Source organism: Mchenga conophoros, linkage group LG3 (genome assembly GCF_057382185.1).
Source record: "Mchenga conophoros isolate Kocher_MC1m ecotype Shallow Benthic linkage group LG3, M_conophoros_male_GT1.1, whole genome shotgun sequence".
Classification (NCBI taxonomy): domain Eukaryota; kingdom Metazoa; phylum Chordata; class Actinopteri; order Cichliformes; family Cichlidae; genus Mchenga; species Mchenga conophoros.
In genome coordinates, this window is record NC_140528.1 from 71266803 (window position 1) to 71280486 (window position 13684).

The 13684-nt window shown below is 42.9% G+C and overlaps 1 protein-coding gene across 12 annotated transcripts in view; it reads right to left on the reverse strand.

The window, feature by feature from the left end:
- The window catches only part of LOC146580351 (adhesion G protein-coupled receptor L3), a 265146-nt gene that overhangs the window by 237430 nt on the left and 14032 nt on the right, over window positions 1-13684 (reverse strand). The window lies entirely within an intron of this gene.

Genomic DNA, 13684 nt, shown 5'->3' on the forward strand with positions numbered 1-13684 from the left:
ATTTCAACTGAACGCATTCAATTTATATCTGTGCTGGCACCATATCCGTGTGCGAGGGGTGAAGTGGTTAGGTTTAATTATAGACGTATTAATGAAGAGCATGCACACAGAGGTAAAATCAAATGGCATTCAGCGGTTCTGGGAAAGAGCAATTCTTCGGCATCCCTGATGAAACACACGACGAGCTGTTCTCTTTGTTATTGTGACGCAAAACAATCATTACATGATTTATAATTAAATCTCACATGCAATCATAAAACTGATGAGCACCAAAGCTTTTGTAATTGAGGTGTCTATGACACTGGATGGTCTTGAATAATAAGCTAAAAACAAAAAAAAGAAAAAGGATTAATCGGTAGCACTGTGTTTACTATGCAAATTAGGTAGATTTTCCTTTTGACTTAATTAAAACAACCTTTTTTTCTTTCCTCTCACCTATTTGGGTTGTCCGCCTCATGTCCACGTCTCTTTTAAAAGCACTGGCTGTGATTTAAAATGACAGAGACACTGGGAAAACGAGAGTCTATAATTTGTGCATGTGTGCCAATGATAAAAAAAAAAAGGTACTTAGTGAAATGATTCCTTTACTTCTGTCAGATTGTGCAAAGATGCTTGCAAATGAAAAGAAAAAGAATGGCTCTCAATTATATTGCCAAATTTCTAAATATTATCTAGGCACAATGGCCAACCGGTCTTGGCTTTCGAACAAGTGCCGGGGACGTGCTTCATCAAATCTGCTGTTCATTATGTTTGATCAAATTTGAGACTTTGGCAGAGAAAACAGATGCGATAGGTCAATTTAGCTGAACTGCTGAAACTAGTTTGGTCAACAGAGCATCTGCCAGTCATTTAGCAGGCCTGCAAGTGTTTGGAAAGGAGCACGGTCGCACCATATTGCAACAATCCTAACCACATACTGCTGCACAAAAAGGAGAAATCAATTGCACCGAGAACAGAAAGCAAAAATTATGTTCTGGGCGGTATGGTAGGCTTTCATCGTGTGCTTTCGCTTGATTTCACTTCTTTTTCTGATCAAACCTAATTAACAGTAATTACAGCAACTGGACAGAGCTTTAATTTTACACATTTACCTCTTATAAACTCCTTGCTGCTCTCCTTGGTCTTTCGCACTCAGCAGAAACACTATCAGAGCCAAATTTACTGCTCTCGTCCAATCATTAGTGTTAAAGTACTGGCAGTAGTTGGGAGGTGAGGCTTCCAACACATCATCAGTGAGTTCTGGACAGAGAAATATACATCCATAAGGCTGAATGACCGACGCATTATCTGGAAAATCACCTAATTTTCTTGTTGGAGACAGACACTACCAATGTCTACTTTACCAGTGTTGTATAATCATATACATTTTTTAACTGCAAACAATCATGCCACCTTATCCATATATTAGCTGCTCCTTTAAAGATGAGTTTTTAAAGGATTGCACTCAATTAGCAGCCTAGCAAAACATAAGAAAGTGTACATTTACAGTAGTGCTGTGAGATACTACAGATTTGGTATCGATCCGATACAAAGTAAATACAGGGCCAAAATTACCGATACTAATACCGATACCAAGTAAACACGGGGGCCAATATTACCGATACTAATACAGATACCAATACCAAGTAATTACAAGGCCAAAATTACCGATACTAATACCAATACCAAGTAAACGCGGGGGCCAATATTACCGATACTAATACAGATACCAATACCAAGTAATTACAAGGCCAAAATTACCGATACCAATACCAAGTAAACATGGGGGCCAATATTACCAATACAGATACCAATCCCAACTAATTACAGGGCCAAAATTACCAATACTAATACCGATACCACGGGTTTTAACCTACAAAGGCAGCTCATGTGGAGTAGAGAAATGTGTCATTTATGTGATAAATTATCCTCTATTTGCAACCTCTAAAAACACTTTAATGACCACTAAATCAGTGTGATTTGTACTTTCCACAGTATCTTGTTAATGCAACAAAACGTAACATCTTTTGGCTTTTCATGTATTTTGAAACTGGGTTATTTGGAGTCCTGGAATGTGTATCAGCTATAAATAAAACAGACTTGACAATCAACACAAAACGGTTCAGACAGTTTTCATAATGCGTGATTTCCAAAAAAACAACATGTACTTAATAGAGTTCAGTGGGCTGCATTGTAGAAACAAAGTATCGATCTGATCGCACTGGTATTGATCCAAAACCAATACAAGAGCTGGTGTCTGGTTTTGAGCCACCCTCTAATTTCACCCTCAATAAACATGAAGCAGTAATTTTGAGTAAAATGCATCTTTCTTACTTTCTTTTTCTTTCTTTTTTACTTTTTTTTTTTTTTTTTTTTTTTAGAAAACTGCACATCTGAGTAAAATACATGTGAAATATATACAATTAAAGGTGTCTTTATTTGCATAATTAATAATTAAGTATAATGTGATTGGTATCCATTCAAGCTTATACCAATCAACTTCATTTGAACAGACTGCAATAAATTCAACGATTTTAAACAGCTTTTTGATTTCATCCTTTTATTTACAGGTTGAGCTACATTTACCGCAGGCACTGCAACTTTACTCACTGATTATTTTCATCTTCCTTTTATTGCAACTATTGTAAGAACCTCAATTAAAGTGGGGCTTGTAAGGTAAAGCTGGAAATATGCCTATTTCTGTCAGAAATCATGTGCAGAAACAGTCGTTTCGGAGAGATGCTCAAAGCAGCAACCTGCTGGCTGCTAGTCATCTCCTCTCATCTCTTATCTTTGTTGCCCAAAACCAGCCCTGAACCTGCCCCGTAGTGTGTAAATCCTTGCAGTGGGATGCATTTAAGGGAAGAATTTCTAATTCTAAAAAGTGTATTTTTGTTACTTATAGGTATAATTGTTACTTGTTAATAAAATAATCCATCCGTGATTTAAAAAGCATCCTGACTTTAACTGGAAGTAAGCAAGACGTGAACATAGCATGTTTAATCAAAAAGCTTGGCATTCTTGCATGCACAGAAAAAACGCTTTAGTCTGTGCATGCTTGCATTTTAGAGTTTTGCATTAAAACATCCGAGTAAAGGCTGGTATTTCTAATAATGGCAAGTAGAGAAAAGGCTTGCATGTTAATCTCAGTCTCAGTTGTGAGACAACTGAGACTGAGATTAATTTTACATCCTGTTATTAACTTTTCACCGGCTGCTAAGGATATGCCACCAGTTAGAGCAGGAGGCACCGGGAAAGCAAAGTAAAAGAATTTTGTTGAAGTGCCAAGAAAGCTAGCCAGGCTCACTGGATATCCACAAGTGCATGATTGCCAATTGGTGAAACGCATGAGCGCAAAAGGAGGCTCTGTACAGTATGTAGCAACTCCATTGCATTAAGACAGAGAAAACTGCTTCTTTTCTTTGTTACATTATCCACTGTAGCCTGTTTCTTTTTTTTTCCTTTCAGTCCCCTTGGCAAAAGGAGTGCTTTCCAAATTACAAAGTGATGAAACACAGCATGACTATCCAGCTTTCGCTGCCATGAACTTAAACCTGAATTTGATTTCACACCCCAAAAGTGATTCATTGTGGTACAGTGTGCTGAATATCACTGCTGAGTGTGGTTGTAGAGCAGCAGGCCATATTTCTGACCACGCCTGACAGTAATATTGGGTGTAACCGTGCTTTTCTTCTGTGTAAGATTTACGGTTACACCGTGGTTTGTAATGTTAATTTTAACAAAACTAAAGAAGGAAGTGCAAGCAGTGCAAGCTATCCCGGCCTTATGACACTCTAGTGTATGGCAGCAGCATTTTTCCTCACGTTCGTGAGTGTGCATTTGAGCCTGGTGGCAGCTGTCTAGCTTTTCCTTCAAAGGACGAGTAAACGAGCTGACTTCCCGGCCTTAATTATCCTACAAAGTCTCTGTTGATAACAGCAAAGTGAATTAATCAAAGAGCACAGAGCTGGCTATTGCAGATTTAGTTTAGTATTTATGTATACAGTATAAGTAAGTATGTAGAACACTTTAATCTGAACAAGCAATTACACACCTACACAAAAGCATACAAAACAACTGCTAGCTTATGTTGTTCCTGCCCAGATAAAGCATTCAGCCCGAGTGTGTTGTTTCCAACTACCAAGAGCTAAAAATAAGAGGAGAGAAAGCAACACAAGCGGCACAAGACAAAGTAGATTTAGCCACAGCCGCCTCACCGACTACATCAGTGTGCTTTAACAGGACAAATCCCAGAATTTTGGAGGCAGCAAGCGATGCTTGAACAGCTACTGTGTGAGCACTGCTAAAGAAAAGTGCCTACTCTACCTGCTTGCGGTGCCAGACAATGAGATTCACTATATAAAATGGTCCTATATTACAGAATGTAAATACGTCAAGACACTGAATGTAGTGGGGTTTATATTAAAAGGAAAACTACATTTGCAGTGGCCTTCCTTTCTATGGATTGCTTCTCTGCTGTCTTTGCTACAGCTCCTGGTTACCTAAGCATTCATACTGTCTTAACATAGACAACAAATCACTTTGAAGAAAAGTTGTCCATTACAGAACTTTTTATTTTTTACCCGTTTATCATCATGCATCAAAACAACCCGTTATCAGGACATGGCGTCCCAATATGAGACGGCAAGCGGACGCAGGCGGCCGCTGTATGACTGATCCGAGTCGACAGCCTGTGGTGTGTCTTTATAAAAGCATTTATTGAAGCACAACGCCGCGGCCTGCCGAAAGCTCATCAAAGAGTGGCTTATTTTATCAGCCAAGTGGAAAATGTGCTGAGAGAGAGAGAGAGGCAATAGTGAGGAAGTCAGCGAGAGTAACTAAGCTATTGTGCCCATCGCTGACCCAAACACTCGCATTACAGTAGTCACGGCGGCTCACCACAAAAGCTCTAATCGGCGGAGCAGGCCTTTAAATTAAATGACCCTGTAGTTGTGACACTGTAACTGACAAGCCGGCCCGAGCACGCCGGGGCCAAAGGCAAAGGAGATATGGCTAATGAACAGAAAATGTATTGAAATGGCGGCATCTTTTACAAGCCCAGACAGCCTTAAGTAACCTACATACTCCTCTGTGAAGTATGTAATACGCCATGTTGGTACTTATTCGCCTACTTGCAGCTATTTCATAGATTATACGGACTTTAAAATGAGCTGCTCTTGGAGACAGAAATAACCAGGCTTCATAAAGATTCCATTTGCACCCTCAGGTAAACTGCACTTCGAGTATAACGTGCCATGACACTCACCAAATGTAACTATTGCGGCTCCGTGTGGAGGAAGCTTCGCATAACCCAGGGGTGTCAGACTCCAGGACTCGAGGGCCGGTGTCCTGCAGGTAGATCTCACCGTGGGTCAACACGCCTGAATCAAATGATTACTTCATTACCAGCCTCTGGAGAACTTCAAGACATGTTGAGGAGGTCATTTAGCCATTTCAATCAGCTGTGTTGGTTCAAGGACACATCTAAAACCTGCAGGACACCGGCCCTCGAGGCCTGGAGTTCGACACCTGTGACATAACCGATCGGCCATTGCATTAAAACCACGGACAGGCGATGTAAAGTAGTGTTGCTGGTCTCCCTGCACTGCAATATTCAGCCGGGAAACCTAGCATTCATGCCTCCCTCCCTGCAAGGCAACGCTACAAACAAACCCAGGAATACCAGAAACTGGAGCGTAGGGTGTGCCGAATAAACCTGATCCACGGACGGAGCTGAAAGACCAACGGAGACCCCCATAGGTCCTCATATGCCTTATAATATTATCCAGATGATTTTGAAGTGCTTAAATCTCACTGATACAATTAACAAGTCAAACTGCGAAATAAAAACAAGGGCTCCGTTCGTGAAACGCGATTTTAATGAATTATACTGCACACCACGGTCACTTAAGAAATCACGGTGAGTCAGAGCCTGCTCGTTCTGAGGGGAGGGAAAGCTCACCAACTGAAATCAATGGGCAGCATTTATAATGCATGGGCAGCATCTACACTCCCAAGGGTCACATTAAATTCAAGGGAAGCTGATAACAATTGACTGAGGTAGCTGCCAACTGCAGGTAGATTATGTATAGTTACGTGTCTGCTTCCTCATTGTTGAGGCTCACTAATTCGCTACCTCTTCGCCTCTCTGTATCCCTGCTTTAGCTGCCGTAGATCCCCCCCACCCCCACCCCACCTCACCCACTCCCCCGTTCTTTTCTTCTCACCTTTTCCTTTCTTTTTTTTAAGCCCTCATCATTTCTATCATCTTCTTTATGCTTTCCCTGTAGCTCCCATTTCTCTCTCACACCGCTCTGGCATACAAATGAGAAGAGATGATGAGGGATGTACAGCATTGAGCACTACAGTGCATCCCCACAAGACCTTCTCATACACTGGCCCTAATTGGTCTTAATTGGAGAGGGACGAACACTGGGATACGAGTCTGTAGGTTAGTCTGCGCCGCATGCACGCGTACTCTTGTTTGCGAGCTTTTGTCTGTGGACATATTTATTAAAAAACGGGGGGGGGGGGGGGGGGGGGGGGAAGAAAAGCACAAACAAAACAAGTCGATGAACACATAGCCTCGAGTATAAAGCATTCAGCTAAAGTGGTACGCGGCACCTCGATTTTAAATTTTCATACGTGGGTGTATGCAGGCTCATGCGTTTGAATATTTATGTAAATATCATGTTTTTGTAGTCCTCGGGCCCTAGATTGCTTCTCAAGCCACAGCCAGATTTCTGTGTTATCACATGATCTCACCAACAAGCCAAGCTCAGAGAGGCTTCTCTAAAAAACAAACAAAAAAAAGCAGCCAACGCCAAACGTGCAAAAACCTATGGTCAAAAAATAAAGCTGTCAAAACACCACATTCACACCACAACTCCCTCTTCAGAGCTGTTTACCTTGGTAGAGCAATATCATTATTACTATCACACACGTCTTTATTTAGAATGCATATATATTCCCACCATGATGACCAACCTTGCAACAGAACATAAAAGTCAATAGAGGGGAAAATTGTATGGGTAACACTAGTGGGACTTGACACGTAGGTCCTTCACGAGGGTGCACGGCGCGTGCATCTACAATCGAGGCATTTAGCATTTTTCTTTGATGATAATGTCACACGCAGAGGCGCGTTTGTTCTGTGAAGGGCTACCGGCGCAAGGCCACGGAGAGAGAGAGACAGATAGGGAAGATGCAAATGAGACGTCATAAAACAGAGGAGTGCGTTCGACAGATCAGGACGCACGCTTGGGTGCTTTTTCCCGCGTGTGTCAAGTCACGTAGAACCGTGACATTTTGGAACGATTTTAGATAAATTGGCCGGTTGTTGAGTCTATGAGAGGTCCTAAAATAAACCCAAGCAACCCAAGAAAAAAGTGAAAGACAATTGGATCTGATTGAGAGCTTAAACCTGTCAGCTTTCTCAGAGTTGTAATGACTCAGGGCTAATCGCTTAGACTGCTAAACAGCAGAAAACTGTGAAAATTACCCTTAAAATTCTCCAGAGCCACGAATCTTTTTGTACTATTGAAAATAGCAGCTCCAAAATAATTACCGTAAATGTCGGGCTATAAGCCGCTACTTTTTGCACAAGCTTTGAACCCTGCGGCTTTTAGTCAGGTGCGGCTTTTCTATGGATTGTCCATGATTTTTGTCATATCGTAAGACGATTTGTTTTGTTTGTTCCGCTGTTGTACGGCACTACGTTGCCTGGCGGAAGGATCGGGGTTCAAGAGTGGTATGTTAGTCACATGTCCGTCCGCCAGGCAACGTAGTGCCGTACGAAGTAGCGCGAAAAACAAACTTCAAAGTAGCGCTACGCGTTCAGCGGGAGTCGTGGATGATGAGCGGCGATAAACTTGCGAAAAGCAAGTTATGCCCAACTCCACCGGTGGATTCTGACAGCGTGGAAAAGTGTGAAAACATCCACGATCACCAACGGATTTTGAAGGGCTGGACTGCTGCATGATGAAGAGGAGGACACCGCCACGGCCCTTCTGAGGGTGTTCGACTCTGACACTGACAATGAGGATTTCTTTGGTTTTGAAAGTGACACCGAAGGAGAGAAGAAGAGTGGATGACGAAGCCATCCTGAGCCTGTTCGTATCCGACACTGGAGAAGAGGACTTGGTTTTAGTGCGTAGGAAGAAGAGAAAGATGGTGAATGACTGACTTTTCTTCTTGTTAAAGCCGTGTCACTGCACCTGAGCCTAAAAGGTAGGCCGAATCTATTGTTCTGGTGTGCTGTAGGTTATTGTTATGTACTACATGTGCAAATATGTACCCATAACTTGTTTTTCAAAATATTAATAAAAGTGATGTCTCCAAACAGCCATCTCTTTCCTGACAATTCCCTTTGTGCATATTCTCTTACATATGATAAGTCAACATTGAAACACCTGCGGCTTTTGGTCAGGTGCGGCTAATGTATGTACAAAACAGGATTTTCCCCTGATTTTAGCTTGTGCGGCTAATATTTAGGTGCGCTTTGTAGTCCGGGAAATACGGTAATCAAAACTAATTAATGAGTCATTTTCAAATTAGTTACTTTTTAACTGGATAATCTTTTCGGAGCTAACGTTAACTACGGTATATGTATTTCCCTGTGAGAAAGGGATACTGTGGCTATCCCCGAAGCAGGCCTCCTCTCCGCTTCAAGACCAAAAATCTGCAACTGATTGAACCTGTGGATCGGGTTACAGGTAATTTACTCCTGAATGCAATGGGAAGGGGGTCCCATGTGCAAATGCGTGCACCCCGACCAACCTTTCCTGCCCTTGCCGTCCCCATCCAGTCAAATATGGAACTTGACCCTTTCTGAATTCTGAAGCCGAGCTCCACACTGAATATAACTTTTGGCTTAGCGAGCGAGGCGTGTTTCCAATAAACTCCAACTCTATAACGGTGTGTGTGTGTGTGTTTGTTGGGTGCTGCTCCATGTGAATGCATGCATGCTCTGTGTTTAGGCGAAATTCAATTGTGTGTGTCTCTGTGTATACACGCCCGCGTCTTTACATAGGTCCAAGTGATTATTTGTTCATGTATCACTGCTTTTCGGATGTGTGCGTGCGTGTGTTTCTACGGGTGTGCAAAGGTTCAGCGATCATGTGTGTGCTGGAAGGAGGGGGTGGCTGTGGAGTGCCGCAGTACCCAAGGCGCCGAGGACATGGCTTGACAGGTGTGTGTGAAGGAACCTAGTGGTCTGCAGAACAGCAGCGGGCGGCAGCACAATGTGCCCATTCAGGCCTGGAAGGAGACAACCGAGATATCACAGGACCCCTGTGAGGTGGGGGTGGTCATCCGGGGGCACGGCAACCTTTCACTCTGACTACAGAGAAAGACATAATGGCATCGCCGCAGTAATGGGCTGTGTGACCTCACGCTGGGGAGCTGTCCACTGATATGTGACAGATTGAGGTTGTCTACAGTTTCTGCGCTGATAACTTTGACTCCTCGAGCTAAAAACTGGGTTTAATGTGGACCAACAGGTCTCTGTGTGGATGAATAAAGTGGGCATGTGAGCCTTGTCTTTATTTATGTAACAATGTAGCCATCTTAAACAAAAGCTCAGGGTCTAAATGCTCCAAAAGCGGCTTCTGACAGGTTTTCTTCGCTTGGTTCTGTATGATGTCAGTGAGAGTGGATATTCCCAATATGGCTATCTCCCACAGCGGGTGTCCCACCTACCTGCTGTGGAAACCTTTTGATCAATTTGATGAACGTTAGATAAAAGGAGGGGGACGGGAGCTAAAACAGCTCCTTTTAGACAGTGGATGAACTGAGGCAGCGGTTCTACACCCTACAGGTGAGGCCCAGAGGACAAACACTCCTCACTCCTCCTCTATGTGCACATGTAACCACAGTAATTGGACTCGAGTGAGGACCAAAATAACTGCACCGAGACCCTTCAGAGTAGGTGTGCGTGTCCAGAAAGGTGTCACGTAAATAAGAAGCAACTCGAGTCCACTAATAAACATATCGAGGTGGAAATGAACACAATAGCTGAGGAATTACCAAAGGAATACAGAAAGTGCTTGTTTGTGCAGTTGCATTTCATGTTTTTCATGTTTTTTGATGTTCGTTGCACAGTCTCAGGTCACGCGGGGAGCAGTCAGAAAGTCACAAGCAGATGGTTTAATCTGCACTGGGACAAGTGCGCAGTTGTACACTTCATCATAATATAGCACAGTTTGATTTCCATTTCATCCATCCACAATATGCAGCAAGGCCTAAAGTCCAACGTACACCATCAGTTACTCTCCAAAACACTTCAACAACTAATGTAAGTGCTTTGACTCATTTCCAGCTCGGCGTTCTCGCCTTATTTACAAGGAGGAACAAAGTGACAGCACAACGCACACCAGCGCGCACGCGTACACAGACAGATCAAAGCAACTCGCATGACAAACCACTGTGATACACAAGCTAACGGCAGGATGTGACAGAAATGGGCAACGCGCGGAAGAATCGCACGACAGTGTGGTCCATACGTCTTTAACGCACATCTGACAAGAGCTTTTAAAACGCTCGCACGCACACGCGCGCACACAGACACAATGCCACCAGCACTGCTATCCATGCAGAAAATTGGACAGCCATCCTTCAGCTCCGACATAAATCTGTGGGGTGGCAAAACGCATCGGAGAGCAATATAGCATAGAACGAGTCTCCGCTGAATCCAAAAAAGTAATTGAATCGGGGATGAATATAGACGGGGTGGGATGAGAGTTGACGGAAAACACGTCTTTGGAATTTGATGCTCGGCAACACAACATTTACACGGAAGATGCGGGTAGGTGCTGTGAAGGGATCAAACGGCAAATTATCACAGAGAACGGGAAAGTAACCAGCGAGTTTGAAAGGTTTTTGTTGTATGTGCTGTTTGTCCTTCGTGCAAAGCTAAAACCCCTCAACTCCCAATAACGCGCCTCTTCTGTAAGATTTCCTCTGCTGCTCAAAATATCCACTATCAGCCGATAACCTTAACCTAGATACAATGTTGCCACGTACTGAGCGGCAAAGGTCTCTTCCTCCGAGTCCCAAGGCTACCTGCCAGCTAAATCACATTTGTAGGGTCATATTAAACATGTAGCCCTGAGGGGAGAAAAAGCCCAGCAAATAATGATGAGCATTTTTCTATTACTGAACGCCTGCATTGCATTATTTCCATGCTTCTGCGGTACCATGTGGCGATGGACTGTTTTATCTTACTATATGGGCTGTAGAAACAGGTTTAATTCTTCGCCAGCACAGGAGGAGATAAGCTCCAAGTTTTCATCAGGCCACCTGCAAAGACCAAATGTGACTGGATTCAGTGAAATGAAGAAAAAAAACCCCAGTTGCTAGTCTGGGCAAAAAAAAAGTTAGAAGAAGACAGGGCGGCACCGATTCTCTACCTTACATGCATTTTCTCTACGGGGTATTGAACAAAACAAGGATAACCTTTACAATACAATCTAAAAGTGCCTTTAACCCCTCCTCCCCAAAACCCACCTGTAATGCCAGACTGTCACTGACAAGAAACAAGAAAATATCATGGACGTGAGCAGCAATCTGTTCAATCGCAAACTGAAGACATACTGATGTAAAAGCTGCTCTTTGATGCAGGCAGCACATGTGCCATATCTACCTGTTTTCGGTAAATGCAAAAAAAGCAAACACTGCATCTGGTTTAGCCAAATATCCTCAGTGCACAACGAAGTGTTTGCCGTTTGCTTGGTGGATGGTTGTGTTGGATATCTGACTTTATCAATTAAAGACAACATTTCACCTCCAGCCACAGACCTGCAATTTCCCTTTCATTAACCGTAATCCTTCTTAAACTACGACCATGTGTTTTAATTGTCTTGCCCCAAAAGCGTTCCGACATAACCAAGTATTCATCCTTCATGAAAGTTCATTTCCCATAACTACGAAACATGTAATAGCTGCCAGGTGCAAAGTTAGCCAAAATAAATTACTGAACATTTAAATTAAAATACTTTAAAAAGAAATAGCATTGTATAACTATCCAATGTTCCAGAGTTTCACGAGTTCTTCCAATGTGCTCACATTTCAAATTAGTACATTTTACCCTTTTATTTATTATTATAATGTGATAATAATTGTACAATGAAGTGAATATGGAATAGCGACAAATGTGGTGTTAAGATTAGTTTTTTGTATCTATAGGTTTACAACTATAGATGGTTGGATGGTTGTGTTGGATATCTGACTTTATCAATTAAAGACAACATTTCACCTCCAGCCACAGACCTGCAATTTCCCTTTCATTAACCGTAATCCTTCTTAAACTACGACCATGGGTGGCTGTAGCTCAGGTGGTAGAGCAGGTCATCTACTGATCGGAAGGTTGGTGGTTCGATTCCCGGCTTCCCCTAGTCTGCATGCCAAATATCCTTGGGCAAGATACTAACCCGAAATTGCTCTCCGATGCATCCATCGGAGTATGAATGTGTGTGAATGTCGGTTGTGCTTGTGTGAATGGGTGAATGCACAAGTTGTGTAAAGCGCTTTGAGTGCTCAGAAGAGTGGAAAAGCGCTATATAAGAACTAGTCCATTTACCATTTAATACCAATATTTAATAAGTTAAAAATCAGCTATATTGGACTATATATACCTATATGTCAACTTGTGTTTATGGTGTTACAAACGCATGTCGCCAACATACCCCTAAAACGACTGAAATTGGCAAATAGCTAAAATCAGCAGATAATATGGGTCAGGCCCTAGTTCTGCTGTAACACTGCACAACTCCTAACTACAGAGTTTTCGTGATGGCCGATTAATTTTCCACGGACTTCACAGGAAGTGAGTGGTTGGCATTAAGTGCCCTAAATATGAAGTGTTCACTCAGCCCAGGCAGCTCTTGCCTAAAATATGTCTGAAACGGACTAGCTGCTGGTCCGTGCGAAATATAAGAAAAGATGCTGGTCCTCCAGGAATCGGGTTTGTGGACCAGACGACATTTTAACTGGGCGTGATAACTTGTTCCATCCACGCAGCTGAGGTAACAGGATAGCGAGACACCAAATGGCAAAGCTTTCCACAGGTCTCAGAAACTGTTGACTGTCAGCATCTTTCTCGGTTTCAGTTACATGGGTTACGCATAGGTCGAGAATGAAATTTTAAAACAAGGCTTGTAGGTCGTAAGATTGGTTCAGCATATTTTGAATTCCATTAAAATTGTATATGAAAACAAACTGCCGGTGCATGGTAACAGACACAACCAGACAGATGGCTGCCAGAGTGGGGTTTCTTATGCATGACGAATTGCCGCATCTGTTGGTGTGACTGTGCAAAGCTCGCGGTCGGGAAAAGTTCTCAAGAAAACAGGAGGAAGCGTCATCTGAAAACAGGCAAACAAAAGATACACTTGTCGTCTGACTCCGACGTAAAAGCTCTTTTTAGAGTCGTGTACCACAGCTGAGTCGGACAGGACTCCTACGAGAACCCGAGGGCACTCAAGGTGGCAGTAACTCTCCAGATACCCAGGTGAGATCACCAGACGCCGTGTCTGAAATGGGCACGAATCCTCAGGGTAAACGTGCAGAAAGAACTCGAGGGATCCATCCACAAGCTTTGTCACACGTTGTCATCCAAGTTACAAAAATCCCCACGAACGGTTGGCCAAACTTTGTCAGATGTCAAAACAGATCACAAAAATCATCAAAACCCCATCGAGATAAAGTG